This window comes from Anomaloglossus baeobatrachus, chromosome 4 (assembly GCF_048569485.1).
Source record: "Anomaloglossus baeobatrachus isolate aAnoBae1 chromosome 4, aAnoBae1.hap1, whole genome shotgun sequence".
Taxonomy (NCBI): domain Eukaryota; kingdom Metazoa; phylum Chordata; class Amphibia; order Anura; family Aromobatidae; genus Anomaloglossus; species Anomaloglossus baeobatrachus.
The window spans coordinates 414,733,572-414,746,266 of NC_134356.1; the positions used below are offsets into that span (position 1 = coordinate 414,733,572).

Here is a 12,695-nt window from a genome sequence, read left to right on the forward strand (position 1 = left end):
CATAATATTTCAATTAACAAAAGTTTCTCAAGATGCAGTCCATTGAACAAGACTTCCTTAACAGATGTCACATGTGTCATGTCCACTCTGAGAAACCTCACAACTGTCTGAAGGTTATCACAACGTCTAACAACTTGTCTTTGTCTACAGATTTGCGTAAGACACTGCGATTGTTCCATTGCTTTCCACACAGGAGAGGGGAGCGTTTCCATAGAGAAAATATCAGAGCCCCTTCCATAAGAGTGAGGAGGGGAAATGAGAGAGAGGGAGAGGGAGAGCAGACTTTCAAGTCAGAGGCAAGCTTCCTGATGATTTCTTTATCCTGAGAGGCAGAGAGAAGGGAGCGTCACTCATCAGCACTGCCACATTCAGGTAAGGACACACTGACACTCACACCTTAACTAAAAGTGGAGCTTCAGGAGACAATGCTGTGCGCCACAGACTGCATTCATCTCTCACAGACCTAGGGTGGCTTTCCCATCACTTGCTCATCTTTATTAAAAGTGGAATAATGTTGCTTATAACTTCCTTGTGATGTTGGGCATTTAAGAATAGGGGTGTTGAGGTGTCCAACATCTCTAAGAATATATCTGGCTCCTTAGATTTGTGCTTGTGAATTTTTTTTTTTTTGCATGAAAAAGTTTGAAAATAATGGAAATATTAAAAATTAGGCATGTTATGCTTTAGGAAGTCATTTGGAAAAAATTAAAAGTTGATTTTATCTATCTATCTATCTATCTATCTATATATATATATATATATATATATATATATATATATATCTCCATACATCTATCTACAGTAAAGAGAAATTCATTGAATACAATATATGCTAATATTTATTAGTTATTGCTGATAATACACTGTTAAAAACCAAGGAGAGATGTGTTCCAGAGATACATCAGTATTTTTCCACCCCTTGGAGTAATGAGTTTTAGAACATTAAAGCAACTTGAATCTATGGCACTCATCTTCTTTATCTATTATCCCAATCATATGTAATCATCTGCAGATTTACAGACTGATAAATTAGAATGATGTTAATGAATATGTTTAATCAAAACAAGCTGAAGTTCTACTAGTGCATCATAAATTTACATTTAACATGAATCCCTCCTGGTTATTACATGTGTTCCTGCAATGTTTATACCAGTTATCTAAGAAATAAAATATCTAAACAATCAATAAATCAATGAAAAATGAATAAAACAGTGAAGTGCAAATGGGATAAATGTGATAGATAGATAGATAGATAGCTAGATAGATGGATAGATAGATAGATGGATAGATAGATAGGAAATATATAGATAGAGAGATAAATTAATAGATAGATAATTGATAGATAGATGGATAGATAGATAGAGACATAAATGAATAGATAGATAATTGATAGATAAATAGATAATAGATGAATAGTTGATAGCTAGATAGATAATGGATAGATAGATAGATACATTAATAGATAGATAGATAGATAGATAGAGGGATAGATAGATATATAGATATAGATAGATAGATAGATAGATAGATAGATAGATAATAGATGGATAGATGATAGATAGCTAATAGACAGAGAAATAGATAATAGATGGATAGATGATAGGTAGATAGATAGATTAATAGATAAATAATAGATAGCTAATTGATGGATGGATGATAGATGGATAGGTAGATAATAGATAGACAGATAATAGATGAATAGATGATAGGTAGATAGATAGATATAGATTGATTATTAGATAGATAATATATAGATAATTGATGGATGGATGATAGATGGATAGGTAGATAGATGATAGATAGATAGATAATAGATAGATCAATAATAGATATAATCATCAATAGATTAGATATATAGATAGATAGATAATAGATAGATAAATAGATAGATAGATGGATAGATTAGATAGATAAATAGATAGATAGATAGATAATAGATAGATAAATAGATAGATAGATAGATAGATAGATAGATGGATAGATGGATAGATAGATAGATAGTCAGACACATTTTGGAATCCAGTAATGTCAGGTAACCTGTGCAGCACTAGTTATCCATTTCCATTCTGCCATGTGAGTTTATAGTGCCAGTATCCAATATATGTTGAGGTTGTGCAGGAAAAGAAAAACTATATGTTCTGAAGCCCATTTCTAACTAACAAGCTAACATTTTATGTTAAAGGCTTTCAATATCCCTCCCTATTCATGCTAAGATCCAGTGATTTACAGCTTTATATTTTCCAATTATATCTGCGCATTTGTATACATTTAATCTACATTCTCTAATTTAAGACTAATTGTAATCCCGGCTGTTGGAAGGCATCCTCCTTGTGAGTATTTAGATGTGCTAATGAGGAGACATTCCTTCCCTCCCTATAAAGTGTCAGCTCTTAGTGTAACATTCACTTCCATCCTTTCTGCCCATCCTCATGTACAAGTGATCCAGTATATCTATTACCGACGTGTAGAAAAGCACGACAGATATTTCTGTAAATTATAATAATAGATAGCTGCTTACAGTTTTCATCACTTGCAGTGATCCTTTTCATGTCTGCTGAGGGGACGGCATCATTATCACAGAAATGTGTAAAATGTTTTCTATTTTGTCAGAAAAAAGTGCGAAATCTGGCATCAAAGTGCGATTTATAAAATTGTCACTAAAGTTGGGTAAGACTAAGACTTGCAATTAGATTAGGCATAGTTAAGAATATAACGCTGTCTTTGAAGCTGGTCCATTTGCAGCATGTTAGAATGTTGTCTTCAAAGTCTGGGGATCTGTATAGAAAAAAGATTTCCTTACACAAAGTTACAATAATTACTGCGGAAATCACATTAGGAAAAATTAACTAAGCAAAACGCTCCTCAACGATGGCTCAGAATGTGGCAAAACACTGGCTGTACATGACGTCCGCCAGATTTATATTTACACTTTTCATGTGTAAATACACAGTTTTTAAAATGGTGTGAGGCTAAAAGGAGTTGGAAAATGCCCCAAACGGAAATGCTAAAGTAGTTGTTCAATATTTGGACTTTGAAAGTTTCACCCTACAGGCTATGCAAATGGTCTCTTCAGGGAGGAAGTAGATGAACTCTAGTGCCACCTATTGGGGGTAGCAATCCTAAAAGACAAAAGTGACCTTTTAACGAGCCTTATCATATGACTTAGGATTTATGCCAGATCAGAATCTCAATTTGCAGGCACGGTGTTTAGGGATGTTGTCCCTCGTCAGTGCAAAATACGAGATCTGGTCTGGCTGTATGAGAGGCTAAGACAGGGTCTAAGGTGGAAGCTATACCTCGTGGAGACCCTACAGGCTAAAAACAAAACATATTGCTCGAAAGAGAACCTGTCAAGATACAGGCGCTGTCCAACTTGTCAGTAGAATACTATAAAGCTTGAGGGGTTAAACAGGATGATATATGTATAGACGTATTGATGTGTATGGGTTTTTTTCATTAATGGAAGTCCCTACTATTTCTAAGTCTATACATTTAGTGGGTGGTCCTACAACGGAAAGGACGGTTGCCCCTTATTCACTCTCGCAAAGGGATGTGTCAATCATTGTGTAGGACTGGTCACTGGACTCAAGCGAAGTGTTAGTAGGGATTTCAATGTAAGGTAAAGCTGAACACATTCAATATTATTCTTTTTAGGCAGAGTTAGTGGCCAGGGACGACTTCTCACTCCATAGTGAACCCTATTCGCGCTCAGTGTGATACGACTTGTAAAAAACAGAAATTTGGCCGCTTTTTTCTAGCATCCCCAGAGAATCATTTACTAGATGAGGACAGTTTTTGTATTTATAACATTCTTCTAGCATTGAAATTGAAAAGTATGACGCTCATGCTGATGCACACGATTGTGCAGGACAAAGTAGGTGGGATTTTCCATGTAGTGTGACACATTTACTAATAATCTCACCAGTTATTAGAAAAATGGTGAAAAACAGCAGTGCCTGACCCGTCATTGCGGTTTTAGCCTACATACAAGATTAATAAATCTCCATCATGTTAGTAGAGCATCATTCTAGATATCACATTTTAATTTAGTCTTTCCTCATGACTTTGATTCCGCACAATTTATAAAAGGCAATCTATAATATCAATGTCTCTATAAAGGGATTACTCATTAATGAAGAATGGGGAAATTAAAAGGGTGAAAAATTATGGAAATGCTCATTAGGAGATAAAGGCAATTAGGTGTTAGTAAGGTAATGATATCTGACTTGTTTGGGATCACTGGTCACATATAAGGAATTGTTGGGGTTAAATCTTGTGTGAGAAAAATGGTCAAGATCTAAGGACATGACATGTATCATTAGATATAATCCACGGATAATAGCTGTTTAAAACTAATGGTGGAAGTCAATCAATGATGTGGGTTGACAATGCACCAGTGAATCATTGTAATCTTACATAAGAAGGATAAAGTCCTGGCTATACTCTATTAGATACTAACTACCCCAATGCTTACAGACAGCAAATGGGACTACTACATTATCGTTTTTGGCAATTGTGCAATGACACTGAATGAGAATTTATGAATTTCTATAAACACATTGCTTTTAGCTACCCTTTGGTTGAGGTAATATTAGGTAGGGAATAATGACATATACATTGCATATGATGTGACAGGTCTGCATCCACATCAACTCTGTTACCTCATACAAGGCTGGCCTTAGGCTGAATGGTACCCTCTGCAAAATTGCTTTTGATTCCCCCGGCCATTAGTTCTTTACTCAGTGTCCCCAGACAAATGTATGTCTTTCATATACTCTAGGACTAGGAAAATGACTTAGCCTTTCTCCATGCATTTTTTTGTTTGCATTCAAATGACCCCACCCATATGTATTGTACTGTAAACTCATGAATATGTTGTGTGGAATCCGCTGTTTAAATTCACTTCAACCCCATCATATCTGAACTCAACCTTAAATAGGTATTTCCATTTTGTACATTTATGGCACATGAACAGAGCACACCATAAATGTACAGTAGATGGAACCTGCATGTACAAGTGCATCTTAATAAATTAGAATATCATCAACAAGTTAATTTATTTCAGTAATTCAATACAAAAAGGAAACACATATATTATATAAAGTCATTACAAACAGAGTGATCTATTATGAAGCAGATCCACTGCCATGTTTGTTGCGCCAGAACTGATTGACCTCGTGTTGAGCCAACTTGTTGACTCCAATATTTTGCCTGGGCCTCCACCTCTTGGCTTTTGAATGGATGAAAGGCCTTCATTTCCTATTCTTCCAACTGTCCTGGACACTCAAATGATGCAGTTTGGGTATTTTCTTAGCCGAAAGACTGCTATCAATGAGCTGCATGATGCTGTTTCTCTTTTCCTGGGAAATCTTCTTCATGGCTGCTCCTCGATTCGAACAAGTTATCTTTCACTTGGATATCAATATAATAAAACACTGAGCTATTGAGAATGTAAGAACACGTTGTAATTTGTAGTATACAGGAAGAAAAAAATGTTCAAACACCAGGAGCAAAATAGTAATAATGCAGTAACATGACAAGAATCTGCATAACTAATAATATGCTAAATAGTTGCAAGTCAAATTTATGTATGAGATAGCCAAGATGATGGTTTATAAAATGACAGTCTCAGGCTCAAATATGTAGTGGATGGTGAGATATGGAGCCTGAAAGTCAAATATTCAAAACATTGTTACCCTTTTGTTCATCTCTGTATACCACATATGGCACTCACATACTGGATATTTACCACACATGATATTCACAAATTAGACATATACCACATACAGCATCAACACTCTGAACATATACTGCATGTGGTACTCACACCATGGTCGTATTCCACGTATGACACCCATATACTGAAAATATACCACTCAGACACTGAACATATAGCACAGATGGCACCACACACACAGAATTATACTGCCAATGCCACTCACACATAGGACGTACATTATTGGTCAAACGTTTGGGCACACTTTTTAATTCATTTGTTTTCATTCTTCTTATTGGAAGTAAATTAAGACAAAAGGCATCAAAAACACAAAGTCAAACATATGGAAACAAGCTGTAAAGAAATGTGTGAAACAAATCTGAATATGCGCTAAATCTCAGATTTCTCAAAATTTCCCCCTTTTACGCTGATGACAACTTTACACACCATAAGCATTCTCTCAAGCAGCTTCATCAGGTACCCAACTGAAATGGCTTCAAGATAACAAATATGCTTTATCATTAGTTTACTTGTGGGATCATTGACTTCCATAAAGTGTTTGCAACCATCAGGTGTGTTTTCCAGAAACAGAGTTGGTATACAGTTCCATACAGTGTCAAACCCTATTCCACAACTGTTCTAAGACAAGATATGGCAAAATCCACTCAACTATGTAGAGATAAATGACAGTCTGTTATTACTTTAAGACTAGAGATGAGCGATCATGCCAAGGATCGGATCAGTTCAAGATCGCTGAGCCCACCTGAGATCGCCCATCAGATCAACAATCCTAGCCAATCCAATTGGAAATACTAGCCGAACCTAGTAAATTCAATGGGACGCAAAAGTGATATGTTGTAAAATGCTGTAGGGGGGCTGTAAAACAAAGCACATAAAAAAGAGTTAAAGCAGTACATACTTTCTGGGTTCCCGCAACTGCAGCACTACTTCCGGGTCCAATAATTATCCCGCATCCATGTTCACTGCTTTCCCCTTCCACTAGCGTCTCTGATTGTCTGCCATTGGACCACGTCCCACCCTTCCTCTGAGATAGCATCTGTGCTTGGTTGGAATACACAAACAATGTCTGTGTCCTTATACTGATGATAAATTAATAAATAAAACAATTGGTGTCAAATTCCCCCGTATTGATACCTCAAGAGATATATAGAAGGGGTTAAAGCTGCACATCAGCCAAATATGAAACTGTAGAATAGTTGATGAAGGATAATTTTGTTTTTATTTCATCGGTCTACGCGTTTCAAGGTCAAAGACCTCTTACTCAGGACCAGTACATCAACAAAAGGCAATTGGTTTGATTGGTGGATTTTCCTGAGGAAGAAGAGGGGATATCTCTTCGAAATGTGTAGAATAAACCACCCACATTGCTTTATTACTTGCAGTGATTCTTTGTACAGCAGTGCGGAGTACACCACAATTATCCTGTTTTTGTTTTGCTTCTGTCTGTGGCACGTGTGATCGGCTGCAGCTGTTATACATTTCTATATTGGTTGTGAGACACACAACCAGTTCAGATGAGTGGTTTTCCTTAAAAAGTCACCATATTATACATTATGCCTCCCACGCCATCTCCTCGTTGCTTACATTCTCAAAAGGGGTTGTGACTGGCACAACCGCACCAGGTGAGTGTTCCTGCCAACATTCACCCATACGTGTTTTACCAGGTAAGACCCTATTTGCGCCTTATCTTTTCACAGCTTTCTCATATTATACATTGGTAAGACCCTATTGCATTCCTTCTATCCACAGCTTGTTCTTGTCTATTTCTGCTGTGAGCTTCAGCCAGAGACTAAGTGAGCTGCGCAATAAGTGGTGGCATCACTCAGGTGATTTATGGTCAGAGCTGAAGGTTCCCAGGGCCCTGTGATTGCAGGTAACCTGACCTCAAGTGACCTCAGTGAACTTTTGCTGAGTTCATAGACCTGCATCTCCTGGCAGAAAACAGCATTTTTTTGCCAAGAGATGCAGTTTTGGTGCTGAAATGTTTACACCATATTCCTGCACCAAATCTGCACCTCCTGGCAAAAAAATGCATCACTACCACATGAGGTATGATGTGGTAGTGATGCGTTTTTTTTGCCAGGAGGTGTAGATTGGGTGCAGTAATATGGTGTAAAAATTTCAGCACCAAATCTGCATCTCTTGGCAATAAAATGCGCAAAAATGGTTTTGCACCATTTTCATCCAGGAGGGCAAATTTGGTACTGAAATGTCTGCACCAGAATTCAGCACCTAATTTGCACCTCCTAGAAAAAACTGCACCAAAACAGTTTCAAAATCAATTTTGTACATTTTTTTTGCCAAGAGATGCAGATTTGGTGCTGAAATGTTTACACCATCTCTTGACAAGCAAAAACGCAGGAGATGAGGGTATGTGAAATCAGTGAGAGTTCATTGAGGACCCCTGAGGTCAGGGTACCTGCAATCATAGGTGGAGGGCTGTGGGAATCTCCAGCTGTGAGCGCAAATAACCAGAGTGACGTCACTGCTCAATATTGTGGCTCAGTCTATGCCTGAAGTTACAGCATGTGGATATGTTTTATTGCAGCAAGCTGTCAGTTCAGATGTAGCAGAGCTGGAATCGTCATCGGACCTCGTATGGATAACATCGGACGTGTGTGTTTGAGGGGTTAATAAAATGGTGAAAGAGGGAGGTGTTTTTGTATTCTATTTCACCTCAAGAATTTTTTTAGTGTTACTAGTAATTTCTTTTTACTTACAGATTAGTAATGGGGGGTCTTCAATATGATATTCTAGAAGCACCCGTACATTTCCAACACTTTCAATAGTTCCTGCAATGAGAAATGGAACCATACCATATTCACGGGTTATCTTGGCTTCATTATGCCTTCTAATTCTCATTGCATTCCAATGCCATTCTAAGGCGGGCTTTGCACACTACGACACGGCAGGTGCGATGTCGGTGGGGTCAAATCAAAAGTGACGCACATCCGGCGTCGCAGTCGATATCGTAGTGTGCAAATCCTTTTTGATACGATTAACGAGCGCAAAAGCGTCGTTATCGTATCATCGGTGTAGGGTCCGACATTTCCATAATGCCGGTGCAGCGACAGGTACGATGTTGTTCCTCGTTCCTGCGGCAGCACACATCGCTGTGTGTGAAGCCGCAGGAGCGAGGAACATCTCCTACCTGCGTCCCGGCTGCAATGTGGAAGGAAGGAGGTGGGCCGGTTGTTTACATCCTGCTCATCTCCGCCTCTCCGCTGCTATTGGCCGCCTGTTGTGTGACGTCGCTGTGACGCCGCACGACCCGCCCCCTTAGGAAGGAGGTAGGTTGCCAGCCAGAGCGACGTCGCACGGCAGGTGAGTGCATGTGAAGCCGGCGTAGCGATAATGTTCGCTACGCCAGCAATCACAAGATATCGCTGCTGTGACGGGGGCGGGGACTATCGCGCTCGACATTGCAGCATCGGCTTGCGATGTCGCAGCGTGCAAAGTACCCCTAACTCTGAAAACTCTTGTCTTATCCATGAACTCCTGGATGATCTTTCCATTTTTTCCAACCATATTCCCAACAAGATTTCGGGAGACCTGGATAAAATCTTCCACAAGTTCCAATAAATTCCGAGCTCTCTTCACAGCTTCCACACCATAAATTTAAAATGTTCCTCTATCTTCTTCGAATTGGATTGCTGTGATACCCGGGATTCTTTGCTTGCTGAATGTTACTTTTGAGTGTGTGTATGTATGGTAAGCCCAATTAAATCTCTTCCCACTACTATAACTTCTTGAAATGCTGCGGTCAGCTTCTTTGCACACATTAAGTGTCTGGCAGCTTTTTCATTACTTAACATGATTATCTGTTTCGTACAAACACAACATAGCTGCATGTTACTCAAGATAGTAACCTGCTTCACTGTGGCTTCACTTGCATACAGTATAATCAGTTGATTTGTCTCTAAGGTAAAGTACACACTACATGCTACTACAGCCTTCTTGAAACCTTCATGCACCGTCTCACTGGCACAAGCTTTTCTTAAGTCTTCGGGCACATCTACCATGCACTTAAAGACTGGACGGATTTCTTTACCTTCAAGGGTATCGGACAGTTCCTTGAGTCTTTTGCATCTGTACCGCCCCGCGCTCGGCTGCAGCTGAGCCGCTCGGATCCGGGTTTGTTTGTAGGTGGCTCGAGCGCCTCCGGACCGGGGGTCACTTCGCTCTGAAAGGGGCTGGCGTTTTTGAGGGGGATTAGGGTTAGGCCAAGGCCGTGGTTTTTTTGGTTTGAGTTCGTGATGCCACCCACGGGTTGTGGTGAATTTGGATACCACTGCTGCTGTTTAGTAGGCACATGGGGGAGATGTTGCGCAGCAAAGGTGTTAACCCCCTCCGTGGGCAGGGGTGATGGTCCCGGAGCCCGTTGGGGATGGTATGAGGGTGCTTGGCGGTGCAGGGCGGTGCATGGCCCGAGGGCACAGTTGTACTCACTATTACAGATCCACAAGAGTCTCTGGTAAACCAAAAAGATGGTGGTCGGTGCCCGCAGCCGGCTGCGTCTGGCCCCCCAATCGGGTTGGTAGTCTCCGCCTTTCTCCTGCACTTTCTGTGTAGCTGTGGACAGCCCGTGCTTCAGCAATGGGAGTCCGCTCCCCGGCGTTATGTGTGTGAGCCTGTTTGCCCGCAGACACTAGCCCATGGGATCTCTTTGCCTGAGCGGTGGCTTTTTATCCTCCTCGGTAGGCTGTTGTCTTCAGTCAGGACTTGGGTGGGAAAGGACCTATAGTCCAGACCTCAATAAGTTAATTAACTGGGCCCACTGGTTTCTGGACTGAGTTTCAGGGTCTGAGTACCCCCCTTTGTGCTCCGGTTTCTAGTCAGTTCCCCGCTTCGGTACCGGCGGGCCACTACCCTGCCCCGGTCCCTTACGGTTCCACCGAGCTGTCTTCCCGGCTCCTGCAGGCTGAGGCCACCATATGCCTCTTAGCCAGAGGTGACTGGGCTCCGACCCAGACACCTGGTGTTAGACTGTGGCAGACCTGGGTACAGGTCTGCCTCTGCACTTGAACTTCATTCCTCTCCACTCCAACTTAATCTCAGACTAACTAGTTTCTCCTGCCTCAGGGCCTGTGAACTCCTCGGTGGGCATGTCCAACCGCCTGGGCACGCCCCCTGGTGTGTACATCAAACCCTAAGGTAGGTGACTAGGGTTTTAAGGGTGGCTGGTGATACCTTTTTAGGGGAAGGGTGTTATGCAAGGGCCTACCTGTGACTACCTGGCTAGTCCAGGGTGTCACACATCCATCTCTTTTCCCTACCAAAGACTCCACCTCTTGAGTGCATACTCCTCAGGTTCAGCCCCAGTCTTAGAGCCTTTCGGTTTCTCGTTGCCTTTGATCTCGGGTCTCCTACTTTTAGCTGAGTCAATCTCTGTGTCTTCCATCTTGGTCTCTGCAGCATCACCCTCAATTTCCTCTGAGTTTTCCAGAACTTCAGAGGTTTTCTCACACTCCAACTCCTCGGCCTCAGGTTCTTTGGAGTCTTCACCACATTCCTTTACAGATTTCTCTTCTTTTTCTGCCAGGATGTCACACCCCCTCGGCGCTTTACTCTTTTGGATGTTTGGGGATTTTTCCTCAACTAACGCTTGCCAGGATTTCATCGCCTACAACGCTCACACGGATTTCATCTCCTACATCACTTTCACAGATTTTTGCTTCTACAGAGCCCTCACAGTTTGCTTCTCCTATAGTGCTCTCATAGATTTCTTCTCCTATAGCGCTCTCGTGGATTTCTTCTTCTATAGCTCTATCACCCAACACACCATCAGCTTTATATTTAGAAATCGTAGAGGACACCAATACTGCTTTCTCACTTGGCCCCTTTCAAATGATTTCACTCTCCTGTGTCAGCTCCAGCTTTGATTCCTCTTGCAGCACATTGTTCTCTGCATCTAACCCAGCAGTTGTGACTGGCAACATGACTTCTTCCTCCCTCCTTACCCACTCAGAGTCTTGAGGAGGATCCAGATTTTCAACAGAAGCACACAACACTGTCTTCACCTTGATCTTATTTTCAGAGTGTGAAGCTTGTTCTGCCCCTCTGCGCCTCTTGCATCTCCGGCGATGGGAGGATAAAGTGCCCTCTTTGCTTGGCTCTTCTTTACTGTACTCACCTTCTACTTTACTAGAGTCACAGTATACGTTGGAGTCATCGTCACTCACACTGGTAGCCTGGAATAACAAGTCCCCATTTAACCGTTTGTCAGCTTTTCTCGAGCTACTCGTAATCGAACCCCTAAGTGATCCCAGGCTGTTTTGTCAGACTCTGCAGTGTAAACAGAGGCCGACACTGCTATGACACCCAATGAATGTAACACAGAACACTGCACGACACATTAGCTTTTTTTATAAGGGGTAAAGGCAGCCTATGTAAATCTTTGCAAAAATTAATGGGATTTTTTGGTGCATGTTTGGGCACTATGTGTTTTGTGGAGGTTGTTTCACTCTATATGCATATTATTTCCTTTTCATTATTTCGGCACTGTGTTTTGGCATTGTTTGGGCTTTGTATGATGGAATTGTTTTGGCACTGTGTTGTGGTGCTGTGTATTTATGTGTGTGTTTTGCATTTGTTGTCTGTGTTGTGTGATTAGTGTCTGTTGTGTGTCTGGTGTTTGCGCTGTGTTTTTTGCCTGTGTTGTGTATTTACTGTGTGTATTTGATGTGTTGTTGCGTGTTTGGTGTCTGTATTGTGTTTTTTGTTGTCTGTGTTGTGTATTTGGTGTCTGTGTTGTGTGCTTGATGTCTGTATTTGATATTTGTTCTATATTTGATGTGTATATTGTGTTTTTTGATGTATGTATTGTATATTTGGTGTCTAGATTGTGTATTTGATATCTGTATTGTGCATTTTTCTGTGTTATGTATTTGTTGTGTGTTATGTATTTAATGAGTGTATTGTGGTTTTGTTGTCTGTATTGTGTATTTGATGTCTAAAT

The 12,695-nt window shown here is 40.8% G+C and overlaps 1 protein-coding gene across 1 annotated transcript in view; it reads left to right on the top strand.

The window, feature by feature from the left end:
- Positions 1 to 251: 251 nt before the first annotated feature.
- Positions 252 to 12,695, top strand: part of UCN3 (urocortin 3) — a 90,899-nt gene continuing 78,455 nt past the window's right edge. The window contains exon 1 of the mRNA XM_075342610.1: positions 252 to 372. The gene's annotated coding sequence lies outside the window, so the exon portion shown is untranslated. The remainder of the gene's footprint in view (positions 373 to 12,695) is intronic.